We start from the raw sequence: 13,501 nt of genomic DNA, 5'->3' as shown, positions 1-13,501 counted from the left end.
TTTAACTATATATGACTTGAGACACCTTAGACTCTCTAAAATTTATTTGCTATGCTTAAATTTAGTATAAGCAGGCACATTGAGAATATTTGCATTTACCATAGTTGAGAAACAGAAACATTTATCATTTTTATTTTCATTCACGTTGTTCTCTGGGGCACACATGTCATTTGGTATCTCAGGCATATTAATTGGTATCCCTGGGGCTTAGATCCAACATCTGTAAAGATGAGGGGCATGAAGCGAGTGAACTAAAAAGTTTTTATAAACAGTAATATCCTATTTAATGTTATTTATGACAGAGATCCAAGTGCTTCAAGATGAAACAATGCATAAAGTCAAAGACTGGTCTTAAGTATAAGGACCCTTCCATATCATGAGATTTTATGGCACTTCTACTGTGGCTTCTAGTTTTCCTGAAACCAAGTATTTATAATACATGCCTTATACATAGTATGTGCTGAGTGAGTAGAGATTGATTAGAGTGACACAAATATATGAAATCAAATGTACTAGATGTACTAGTTAATAATGCAGATTTTGTAATAAAGAAAACACTATTAATTTCAAGAGAAACATCAAAAGTGCTTTATTCAAAGTAATGTCTATTACTAGCTACACATTTCCCTATCTTTCAGGTAATTTGTGGATACCGTCCCAATAGAACTTTTCTTGTTTTGAGGCAAACCATTCAGAGACCCAATTTTCCATTTCTTTGTATGTTTTGAAGTGCTGCTCAGAAAGTGCGTGTGTCATCGATCAGAACAAGTGGTAATCTGAAGGAGCAAGGTCTGGTGAAAAGGCAAGATCTTTTAACATGTCTTTAACTGGTTTTGAAGTGTGTGATGGTGCGTCATCAGAAGCAAAATTACTTTGCCGTGTCTTCTGGAACATTCTGGTCCTTTTATTATTAAAGCGCGGTACAAATTGATTATTTGTTGTCGGTAGCAATCAATATTAATGGTTTCACCTGGTTTTAGAAGCTCATAATACACCATGCCTTCCTGATCCCACCAAATGTAGAGCATTGTCTTCTTTCCAAAGCAATTAGGCCTTGCAGTCTATGTCGATGGTTGACCTGGATCAACCCATGATTTTGTGCATTTGGGATTCTCAAAATGAATCCACTTTATATTGCCAGTCACAATTTGATAAAAGACTTTCTTTCGTGCCGTTGAAGCAACATTTTACAGATGACTTTTCGGTTTTCCATTTGTCTTTTTTCAGTTGATGTGGCCCCCATTTTCCTTCCTTTAAAATCTTTCCCATTGCTCATATATGATCGGAAAAAGAGCAACATTTAATCTTTCTGCAAGTTGTTTTTGAGTTTGAAATGCATCTTCATCAAATAATGCTTATAATTGTTGGTCTAAAACTTTTTCAATTGACCTAGACATTCTTTGTCTTTCACATTGAAATCATCACTTTTAAAGTGTTTTAACCAGCGTTCACAAGTATCTTGAGATGGAGCATGTTCACCATAAGCTTCCCAAAGTATTCAACAGCACTTTTCTTCACAATAAAGTAATGAATTATAACTTCCAGCAAATGCTCTTTTTTTTTTTGGCACAAATTTTGACATTTTCAAGTATAAAAATATCTATGATGTTAACACCTTCAGCTAATTTGACATATGAAGTTTCGAAGCTTTTGTCAGTACAACAAAATAGCATACATATCAAATTGCATATGTATCAACATATGTGTAGCTACATCTATTGAAAAATATCCACATTATTAACCAGTACACCTAGTAATCTCAGTTTAGAATGGAATTCAGTTCAACTTTTATAATTAGGAAGAAACAAACAACTTGATGTACTTCTACCATGTAAAAATCCTGATTACTTAAAAATATTATCTTTATAAAATATTATCTTTATATATATATTTAAAATATATGTAAAATTATATATGTCAATGTTATATACATTTTGAAGTTCATGCATGTGTATATATATATTTGTCATTTTTCCTGGATTTCTGTGTATTTGAGTGGTGAATCTTTGCCATGTGTAACAGTGGACACTGGACATTTAGAAGTGAGTCAAGTAGCCAATGCTGCCTAATCTCAGGGACATTGTCTGTATATACATCATATGTACCCAGAAGGCACACACATTATGTATATACATGTGTAACCCTTTTTTTTATTCTTTACTTTTTTATTTTTTAGCCTTGCCCATCATAAGAGTTTTGGGTTTTGAGAAAAAGTATCTGGCAAGGAAAGCAAGGAAATAAAATTAGGTGAAGAGTGCCAAGGAAAATAGTCTTAAATTTCAGAGGGTATACCCAAGATTTTCAGGTCTCCACCCCCAACACCACCAAAATAAAGAAAAAAAGGATCAAAACACCAACCAGACCTTTTTCTATGTGGGAAGAAGGAAGTCTGTAACTTTGTGTACTGACATTACACAATGTCAAAATATGAACTCAAGATAAGTGGGTCATCTTAGAGATATCTGTACTTTTCCCCTCTCTACTTCCATTTTTATTGGATATATCCCAAAGAATCAAAGAGGAAGCAGACAGCAAAGGGGTCCCTCCCAAGCTATATCTAAAATGTGTTTTATTTTACTCTTCTGAGTATCTTATCATCAGTTATCAAAGGAGGCCCGAGAGGAGAATGAGATAGTTTAATCTGCCATCATCCTATTGCAATTATATCTAACAATGATTTAATCACAACTCATATCCAAGATTCTTAGTGTGGAATGTTTCCTTCCACCTTCCCCCCAAATCCTGGGTCCAATCAACTGAACATTGGCATCATCTTTTCTTTTAAAAAAAATATATATATTTAATTCACTAAAGGCAGGGGAAAGGTCAGCATGTTATTATTACTTGGATTTATACCAATTTGGAGGATAATTTGATATACTTTTTTCATTAAAATTTCACTAACTTTAAAATTTTCCTTTATTACTGGTTTTGATACACTAACACCGTGGTTGGCAAACTGCAGCTCAGGAGCCACATGCGGCTCTTTGGCCCCTTGAGTGTGGCTCTTCCACAAAATACCACGGCCTGCGCAAGTCTATTTTGAAGAAGTGGTGTTAGAAGAAGATTAAGTTTAAAAAATTTGGCTCTCAAAAGGAATTTCAGTCGTTGTACTGTTGATATTTGGCTCTGTTGACTAATGAGTTTGCCGACCACTGCATTAACATATGAGATTTTCTAAGGAAAGCCCTTTCTTTATATTTCTGAAAAGAGTGTAACCCCAGAGGTAATGGGCATCATTGCACATGGCTTTTACATCACTTGAAGTCATGTAAAAAAAAAAAAAAAAGTCAAACTGTGAATTGAAAGGCCGTACCTAAAAATGATGTCATGAAGCAAATTGATAGAATGAGCGAGGGTATAGTGCTGCCTTTGTCTCCTGCTTCAGCAGCCCCAATCTAATTGTTGAATAATGTGCTTGAGAGGACAGTGGTGTCTTTCACTGAAGGGCTGTGCAGAAAGTTCCAGCCAGCCAATGTGCTATTTCCAGTCAAGTGTATGGGGGGTTTACATGCTGAGAGCAGCTGTAAAGATGTTGGCATTGGAGCGGCTCCGAAGCCAGTTCAAATGGAAACTTAGATTTGTGCACCAAAGAGCTGCTGTGAACTATAGGTGTTTAATTTTCAGTTCTCCTGTGAATCAACGTTTAAGTATAGTAAACAGAAATAACAAGAGAGGGTCTCCTGTAAGGTTCTGCCTTTCTCCACATTTGTGACAGGGGGGCTTTCGCTGTGTCCAGGCTGGTAATGACCAGACAGGATCCTCACTTTGTCAGCTATACATCAAGTCTCACAGTCGCTTAGAACATCCTCTTTTATGTTCTGGCCAAGAGCTTCGGACTGTGTTTTAAGTTCAGTGTTATACATATATTTCTGTGTTGTTGTTTTTTGCCATAAATATATTTCTTACTATGTTTGTTATAAGACAGAGAGAAAGGAATGTCATCTGCATTGCCTGCTTTTGAATCATGACTTTGTTTCATAGAAATTTGTAAAACAGCATGAACTAATATCCATAAGAAGGTGTATTACAGAAAAAAATACCTTGGTGACTTAAAAAAAACTATTCCTTTCAGGCAAAATTATATACTTACATTAACTAGTAACATCATTTTATAAGCAAATACTAACTTCTATTACAATTTGATTAACATTTTTGCCTGTTTTGGGAGGCTAGCACAGTCCTTGCAGCATTGGCTGGGTCCTTCGGAACAATACCTAAGGTCTAAGGTCTTTCTCATCCTAAAAACTGAAAGGCAGCTGGTTATATTGGAAGGAGGAGAAAATCATTTTGATTTCCCTGAATAGAGATTCAATTCAAATTATCTTAGCAAATAGCTTCCAAAGAACCCCAAAACTTAAAGTTTCTCATCTTAGTTGAGATTTGAGGCCAAAATATTATATAGTCTTCTCATCATTAACCCTTCCCTGGGAAAATGATGTATGTGTGTCTAAAGCTCTGTATTCATATTGCCATTGTTTGGAAGTTCTCTTCCAGTTTTCCTTAAGATGGATCTCCTTATGTGATTTCAGTATGCCTATTCATTAGTGTTCTTTTGATGAAGATTGGGGTGACTAAACTATGCCTTATATAGCTTGTATTGTGCCAGGATAGATTGACACCTATTATTATTCCAAAATAGCTTCTTAGGTAGTACCCTACAAAACTTTCCTACTTTATGTTCTCACGGGATCATGAAAGGAATCTGTATGTTAAAATAACATTTCTCTTTCTCCCAGAGCACAGAAACTAGTTTATAGGAATTTCTAATGATCATTCAGCTCCCAACAGTGAGGAAGCAGATGGAGGCAATCTCCAGCGACAGTGAGGTTTGACCCAGCTCAGACCTCTGGGACCCTGACAAACTCCTGTCCCCAGGTCTGCACTTTCACCATTTGTTCCGTAGACCACCCAGCCTTTCGGGGGCTTGGCCTTCTTGCAGGCTTGCCTGCTGGTGTGACTTTATGCTCCCACCTATAACAAGTCACTCTCCCATTTTTGTGAACTTTAAAAATAGAACGGGCTGAAAGAAGAGAGTAAGCCAGGCAATTTTTATAGTAATCTGGAAACTTATAATTATAAAGTTTGGTGAACTTTGTGAACTTTTTAAAATGTGTTTTTGCTGCAGACTTGTGATTGATGTGGAGGATCCTGGGGCAGAGGTGAAGCAGGTTAAATGTGGAGATGCCGATTGAGCTGGCCGGATGTGCACAGCCTGCCAGCGGCTCCACAGGGTTAGCACCTACATCACCTCATTCCCCAACCCAGGGCAATTTGAAATTAGATAAACATTTGGCCATGGTGAGCCAAGCCAGAATTCAACCTTGCTTCTCAATAGGTGTGTTAACTTTATAAAAGCCAGTTTTATTATTATTATTATTTATTTATTTTTTTATTTTTTTTGTAAAGTAAGCTGGTAGGCATCAAGAACACTGAAGCAGCTCCATTAGGTGGAAAGGAGGCGATTTTCCCCCCTAATGTAACCACACACTAAATCTTCAGAATCTGTCACAGGTTGCTCTATAATTCTAAGCCAGCAGTATTCAAAATAGCACAATCAAGACTGTTAGTAAGATGTGGAAATTTTCTTGAGGAGTCGGAATATAGCCCAGAAGCCAGGATGTTTGCTGACCATTAGCTCTAATTTCGTGCAATCTGTATTGGCTGACTGGTGGCCCCAAAGTGGACAAGTGAACACAAACAGGCTGAGGTTCATGACTCCTCAGAAAGACCCTCTTGTCTCACAATCTTGTGAGCCATATGTCTGCACACTTTTTTTCCTTGGGAAAGCGTCAGATGTCTTTATGACTCTCCTGGAAGCTTCTTCCTAAAAAACGGAACAATGGAAGCTCCTGTGTGTAAGGACCTGATTCTATCACCCACACTAGGGTTTTAGAACCAAACAGACTTTTCTTTTAGATGCGGAAACCAAGGCCTCAATGCCTTGGGACAAGCTCAGAGGCATATGGTTGGTTGATGGAAGAGCCAAGACCAAAACCCACTGGGATCCACTTGTAATGCAGCCAGATAGTCCCAAAAAAACATGGCTCTTTCAAGAGGAAGGCAATTGACTCTGCTCTCATCTGGCACAAACTAATTACTAAGTGCAACTCAGAATTACTGTTGTTATTATTTTTATTTCACTCCCTCTATTCATGTTGTTAACAATGCATTTTATATGTTTCTGTGGCTTATATTCAAATTTTAGAGGAAATACCAGAAAGACATACTTTAAGATCTGGAAAAGATCTTGAGTGGGTGTCTGGTTCAGCTTTATAAGCACCCTGTCCTTGCCACAATGACTCTTTTTGCAATAGTAACAAATATATTCTTTACAAGTTGGATTATGTGACTTAGAAAGGAGTTAGTATAGAAGAAATCTTTTTAAAGTTCAATTTCAGAGTTTGCTGAAAAAACTTAAGACAATCTCTCTCTTTCATACAGTAATATATTATAGTCGAGATCTATATGCAAACATGTACATGTTTTAACATTACATGATTTTAACATTATGTAAATATTTTGAAAAGTGAAGTAATTCTAGCAATGAATTAACTTAAGGCAACTGGACAACATATTTTAACAAAGCTGTTTATGAAAAGTTTTACTGAGAAAATATTTTTATTTTTAAAACCTATATTATGGCAATTTTACATCAGTCCTTATTACTAAGATGTTAACATAAAAAAAAGCATTTTTTAAAGGGACAAAATTATGCCAGTTGCATCTATAATTTTCTGTACTCCAAACCTTGACTATTTAAACTGCTTCCATTTCTGTGTACAAACCTGAGTGGGTTTTTATTACCCTCAAATTAAAGGCTTATTTGGAAAATTTGAGCTAAGTTGCACACTTATCCTGCTACTGCCATCTTCTTTCCACTATATTCTCCCAACCTATTGGGAGGGTAACTTTTTAAAACCAAAACTTGTTCTAGCTATTAATTTCAGGTTCTTCACCTGTACCACATAACATGGAATAAATTGGAAGCAATAACCTTGACTGACTTTTCAAATTTGTTTTACTCATACCTCCCCTCCTCACCCTCTGGTGATCATAGGTGAAGACAACTAAAAGAAAACTGAAAGTGAATGAAAGTAGGGGCCCAGAAAATTGAATGAGTGAGTGAATGAATGAATGAACAAACTGAAATATGGTTGAGATGCTCTGCTATTAAATAATAATCATAATCACGACACTAAAACTAATATTTTTAAATATATTTTTATCGTTGATAGTATTATAGATATCTCTGATTCCTCCCAAAAAAATTAATATTTTTTTAGCATCTTACCATAAGCCAAGTACTGCCTAGTACTTTATATTGATAGCACATGTGCTCAAAAAGTTATCAATGCACTATTTAGCCAGTAATTACATCATTACCTTCATGGGTATTAGAACTATAATTAGCTTTTACTAGGTTAAGACATTCTTCTCTTATGTTGGTAATATTTAACAATAGTTTCCTGGTTAATGCAAACCAAAAACAAGGTTTATCCTGCAATGTTGCCTAGATGATCCTTATAGAAAGATTTTCTGTGAAATTCTCCAGTGGCATGAACACTAGGTGAGTGTTTTTTATAGTTTCCTCGTGTTTATTTTTTAGGGTGATAAAACATATAAGATCAAAGTAAGATAGATCTTCGATCAAATCTAGGTTGGTCACTTTGCTGATTTTATGTTTTTACCAACAACAGTTAGGCTTTGCTTCAGTGAGTCCTTGTAGATTAATCTTCCCACTCCTGTGACAGCTATTTGCTTTCCACAAACAAGTTATCCTGGTGCCTTGCTGTATTTTGTCTTTCTTGTCATCTTTGAAGTCCTTTGAATTAGGCCGCAGTGATCCCTACAAGGGCCTTTGTTCACTGGTAGTTTTATGTTGTTTATGTATAAAAGGGTGAGATTTATAAAAATATCTGTGCTAAACACAAATTTGAATATTTTGCTTTCCCATATTTAAAACCTTTTTACTTTCACTATTGCTCTTATTATGTTTTCGTTTTTTTAGCATAGTTTGCAAAATCCTGCAAGGACCTCATTTTTATCTCTTATTTTCCCCCCACTTTGCCTACTATGCTTCAGCTAAATTGAGCTCTTAAGTTGTTTAAACAATCCATGATCTCTCTCACCCGCCCAGAACACTCTTATATTTTTATCTTCCGCCTTCTCTTTTTAATAGCTTACTTTTATGCTGCAGTTTTAGTTCCCAGTTTTTTTTCTCATTTGTTTGAAATGGTACTATTTCTATGGAATCTAAACCTATATTATCAAACTCATCTATGTGTCGCATCCAGCAATTTTCACATTGTATTATCACTATTTATATATCTGTATTTGCACTAACCTATACATTCCTTCAAGTCAGAGATTATATCTAGTCCATGACTATATTTCCAACACACATTACAGTGTCAGGTACAAAGATGCTTAATAAGTATCGTGTTTCCCTGAAAATAAGACATCCTCCGAAAATAAGACCTACTTACAGGTTTCCTTCTGAGTGAAATATAAGGCATCCCCCCCGAAAATAAGGTCCCCCTAGGCTCTGTCTCAGAATGAAAATTAATTTACTGTAAACTGGTCGCTAAGACTGGCATCTAGCAACCAGTGTCCTTACGCAGAGTCCTGACATCACTGCTGTGTGGAGGTGGAGCGGAGGTCGGAGTGAGAGGTGAGTGCGGGGCGGGAGAGAGGAGAAGACATGAAGACATTTATTCACGAAAGGAAAATAGATCAGATAATGATTCCCGCAGGAATGACGTCCTACCTCCAGACTCTTGATATTGCAATAAACAAGCCATTCAAAGACAATTTGCGCATGGAAATTAATGACTACATTGAAAATAGAATGGAGAGAAATCAGCGTGGAAACTTTGTGAAACCTAAACTGCAAGAAGTTGTGACTTGGGTGAAGAATTCATGGGAGAAAATCACTAACAGTTGCATTGCAAATGCACTGCGAGCAGGCTACCTTGATAAGAAGTACTCGTTTAAAGACAGTGCTATTGCTAAACATGAGAGATTTGGTCCACTGATTCTGAAAGAATGGAGTCACAAGAAATTCACCAGGAAATTCAGGAATTGGATTGTTATGATGATGTTCCAGGAGATGATGACATGATTGTCATTGAATAAATGAATAAATTCTTGATACTGTAAAATTTACAGTTTGTCTGGTTTGTGTTGACAACTACCGTACTACCGTACCGTATACAGGTAATAAATTTCCTTTATTTTCATTTAACAATAAATGTGTACCGTATTCTTCTTCATGGAAAAATAAGACATCCCCTGAAAATAAGACCTAGCTCATCTTTGGGAGCAAAAATTAATATAAAACACTGTCTTATTTTCAGGGAAACAGGGTATTTACTGAGTGAATGGATGTGGGAGATTGTAAGAGAATAGTTAGAAAGTATGAAGAGGCAGATATGGAGTACTGTATGCGTTATTCAAAGGAGCTTCTCTTGTTGGATCTCAAAGCAGATTTTGAGTTACAGAAAACATATCTGTAGATTTTCAGTATCATAGATGTTTCTTGTAGTGATGTGGAGGATGGCTTGGAAGTAATACGACTACTGACAGGGAGACTAGTTACTGAGTTTTTTGTTCAAGAGAGGAAATATGAGAACCTTAAACTAAGTGGCCATGGGAATGAGATGAGGAAATTAGTTACATAACCGTGAATAATGTAAGTATCATAACCCTTGAGAAACTATTTGAAATGGTGTTGGAGAAGGAAGAGAGGAAGGCTATTCAGAGTTCTAGCTTGGATGATTCTCATGCTGCTAACAACTGTGAAGTGTATAAAAATAAATTACTTGAGGACTGGTGTTTGAATTGAGGGATCTATGGGATATCCAAGTGGAGATGTCAAGTTGACATTCACAAGTGTGGGTGTGATGCTCAGTAGACCATGAATGTCATCAATATTTGGACATAATGAAGTCCTGAAATCACCCAGAGAGAATGAGAGCAGATAGAGGACTAAAGAGAGAGTAGAGCCCCAAAATTGTGAGCTTGAAGCATACCTGGTTGTAAGGAACAGAAACCCACTAAAGCTGGATCAAGTAAAGAAGTGGCATGGTATGTATAATAAGAGTTCTTATCATACGTTCCAAAGACAATATACAAAGAACAGCTTCCCCTATTGATTACTAGATTTGAAATGCCTACAGTGAAAGTCTTTGTGCTTCTCAAAGGTCTGTTTCTTGTCATCTTTCTGTCCTGTGCATTTTCCTCATGCTTTTTCCCTTTTTGTTGTCTGCCCATCCATGTTCTTTGCAGGTAGCCAAGGCATCTGTCACCTCTGAATTTATGTAATTTCACCATCCCATTGTTCATCATTCTCTGAATAAATTATCTGTGTTTCTGACTTCAAATTCTCAAAGAGAACCCTAGCTAATTTGGCTCAGTGGATAGAGCATCAGCCTGCAGAGCTAAGGGTCTCAGGTTCAATTCTGGTTAAGGGCATGTTCCTCTGTTGCAGGCTTCTTCCTGGCCTAGGCCCTGGTCCGGGTGCATGCAGGAGGCAACCAACCAATGTGTTTCTCTCTCATCTATATTTCTCTCTGTCTTTCCCTCTCTCTTCCACTGTCTCTAAAAATCAATGGGAAAATATCCTTGGGTGAGGATTAAACACACACACAAGAGCAACAAAATCTCAAAAAGAGAATCTGACTGGGTAGTTGGAGATCGTGGTATAAATATGACTGCAGGAGATGTGGGAAGAGCACATCTTCTTAGGAAAAGGTATATGCATGGAGACTGTGAATAACTTCTGTTGTATATTGTTATTTAAAGGAACACTTCAAATTTTAATCTGCTTACGAGTCACCAAAGAATCTTGTTAAAATACAGATTTTAAATAGTAGGTCTGGGTGATTTTTGGATACTGACCATGCTCCCAACAGGTGATGCTGCTGCTCATGCTGTTGGTCTCAGGGCCAACTTGGAATAGCAAGGATGTAATGACAAGTGGAGGAGTGGGGATTCTCAAAGAGGGCCGAGTGAGGGCAGGAGAAAAAGGAGAAGGTAGGGACTATGGGGTAGACAGTAAAGAATCATGAATGTTCTGAAGCATTGAATGTGCCCAGGGTGAGTGAGATAAAATTGGAAGTCTTTTAAATATAGTAATATCCAATGCTTTGTGGATTCTTTAGTATAAATAATGTCCAATATTTTGTGAATTCTTTTCAGTAGTGTTCAAAAGCCTATGCATGAGACAGCAAGAAGATCCATGGCTGGATTAACACAGAGTGCTGTTGTTGTTTTTTTCTGAGGGGGTGGAGGTGGTTACAGTATAGGAATATGGAAGAGGATAAGAAACTTGAATATATTATCCAGAAGGTAGAGTAAGTGATAGACCAGGCAGATGAGGTTGCTTTAAATTATGCATCGCCTTTAGATTTTCTTTTCTATAAATACTGGAGAAAGACTCAACTACTTACTGCTTAAGAAGGAAGTTTCCCATGAAAATGTGTGTGGGTGTGGGTGTTTATGCATGCACATGTGCTTATGTTTTTAATCCCCTTGCAAAGGTTATATATCAATGTAATAAGCTGACTCTAGATGGATTTACAACAGTTCACTTGTTTGGATCTTCCAAAAGTATTACCTTTGCCCTTACATATGGAATGTTCTCATGCTAAACTGATTATGGAAAGACAGGACTCAAAGTTTAAACATTAACATTTTTATGAAGATAGAAATGTGTTGGAGGGTGTGGTGCATGTGAATTTCTTTGAAGATTCAAAAAAGTGTCAAGCTTAAAGGTGCCTCATCAAGGAAACTGTAATTCAGCTTCTTGTTAATTTTCTAGCTATATCAAGTTTTATTGAAGTGATTGAAGTAAGTGGTAGCCTCATATTCATGGTGCTACCAAAGAATATTTCGAGCTGGAAACATTACAGAGGGAAATCAAACAATTTTCTGGTTAACTCTGGGGAAACCAGAGTTTGGGGAATAAACTGATATCCTTGTTTGGCTGCTGAAAGTCGTAGCAGGAGATTGGAATGACTGATGTAGCCCTGGTTTAGGAGCGACCCTCCCAACATGAGATGCTACATTTATGTGCAGAGCTTGAGGAAGAGAGGTAAGGGAGGGTGGGATACTTGCCAAGTCTATCACATTAGCAGAATCACAGATTTGTTGTGAATTGCAAATTCACAGCTAGATTGCCTCCAGATTCCTTGCCATCCTGAAATCTGCATAGAGGCCAGAAATCACTTAAGATTAAATTTACTTTGATGAAGTTGTTCAGCACTGTATGTTATCAGTCATTTAATACATTCCAGTATCTAAAGTTTTATTTTACACTTTAATAAAGTTATATCTGGCAGCATTTTACTTGATCTGGAGAGTTGGTGTGTGGCTGTCCTGGTTTTGTAATGATTTAGGCATTAGAATTGACCCTAGAATTATCAACTGCTGGCCATTAGGTTTAATCTTCAAAAACCATCAAGGCTGCTAAATATTTAAACTGTTGTAAGCAACTAACAGACTTTTCACTCATTAGAATTAAGTATAGTCACATAGATCATCCAAAAAAGGACTTTAAATAGATGCAAGCTGAGCCTGCAACTTAAGCTAAATGTTCCGAAAATGATTTTCATTGGCTAGTTTGTCCAACAAATTCATTAGTGAAAATTTCACAGAAATTCAACCAAAGAACAAAATTTAAGTTGAATGCATCTTGTTCAGCATTTAACACAGTACAGGAAAAACAATTATTCCATCTACAGATCTGTGTTGAAAGTAGCTAAAATTGATCTCTAGATTTAGCTCCTGGGTTCTGAAACTCCTGTTTTTGTAAAATTTTAAAGTACATCATATTTTATTTACAGAGAAGTAGTTGGATCAATAGTGGAGTAGAAATTTAAATCTCTGAGATTAAAAAAAACTCATAAGATAATGGTTATTGAATCTGTATTTAAATGTTTATAAATTAAGATAGGTTTTGGCATGACTGGGAGATTTTCCATTTTAGGTTTGAGTTCCTGTGAAAAATAAAATTTTGTAAAAGTATGTATGAGTGGATTATTGCCAAACATTCACAACATCCTACTGAAGTGGGTGCTATTTTCTTCTCTGAAGTTATTGATGCACATATTGTATGTTATAGTAATGATAAATAATAGCCAACCCTGAAATAATGCTAACTATACGTGTACAGCTCCCAGAACTTCACAATACTGACCCTTCTAGTCCTCCTAATAACCCTAGGACACAGGTGCTGTTACTACCACCTGTATAAAGTTGGTTAAACTGAGGCACAGAAAGATGAACTTGTTCAAAATTACATTTTCAATCAAATTGAATTTTCCTGTATCTTTCATTCAATTCTTAGGGAAGTATTTGTCAAGAACCATATACCCATATACTGTGATAAAGGATATCATGAATATTACTTGGGTCTTGGATACATGGAATGGAATATCTTTTTGAATAAATGATACTACTGCCTGCACACATGCTGAAATGACACAAAGAGAGTAAC

General features: G+C 36.4%; 1 protein-coding gene and 1 long non-coding RNA gene across 4 annotated transcripts in view; one reads left to right on the top strand and one right to left on the bottom strand.

The window, feature by feature from the left end:
- LOC311625246 overlaps window positions 1-3,150 on the bottom strand; it is a 149,323-nt gene extending 146,173 nt beyond the window's left edge. The window contains exon 1 of the long non-coding RNA XR_014795456.1: window positions 3,115-3,150. This is a non-coding gene — a long non-coding RNA (uncharacterized lncRNA). The remainder of the gene's footprint in view (window positions 1-3,114) is intronic.
- Window positions 1-13,501, top strand: part of ADGRG6 (adhesion G protein-coupled receptor G6) — a 137,728-nt gene that overhangs the window by 49,684 nt on the left and 74,543 nt on the right. The window lies entirely within an intron of this gene.

This window comes from Pipistrellus hanaki, assembly GCF_964339955.1.
Source record: "Pipistrellus hanaki genome assembly, chromosome: 7".
NCBI classification, from domain to species: domain Eukaryota; kingdom Metazoa; phylum Chordata; class Mammalia; order Chiroptera; family Vespertilionidae; genus Pipistrellus; species Pipistrellus hanaki.
Note: the sequence above shows the minus strand (reverse complement) of the source record. Positions and strands in the feature narration are given on the sequence as shown.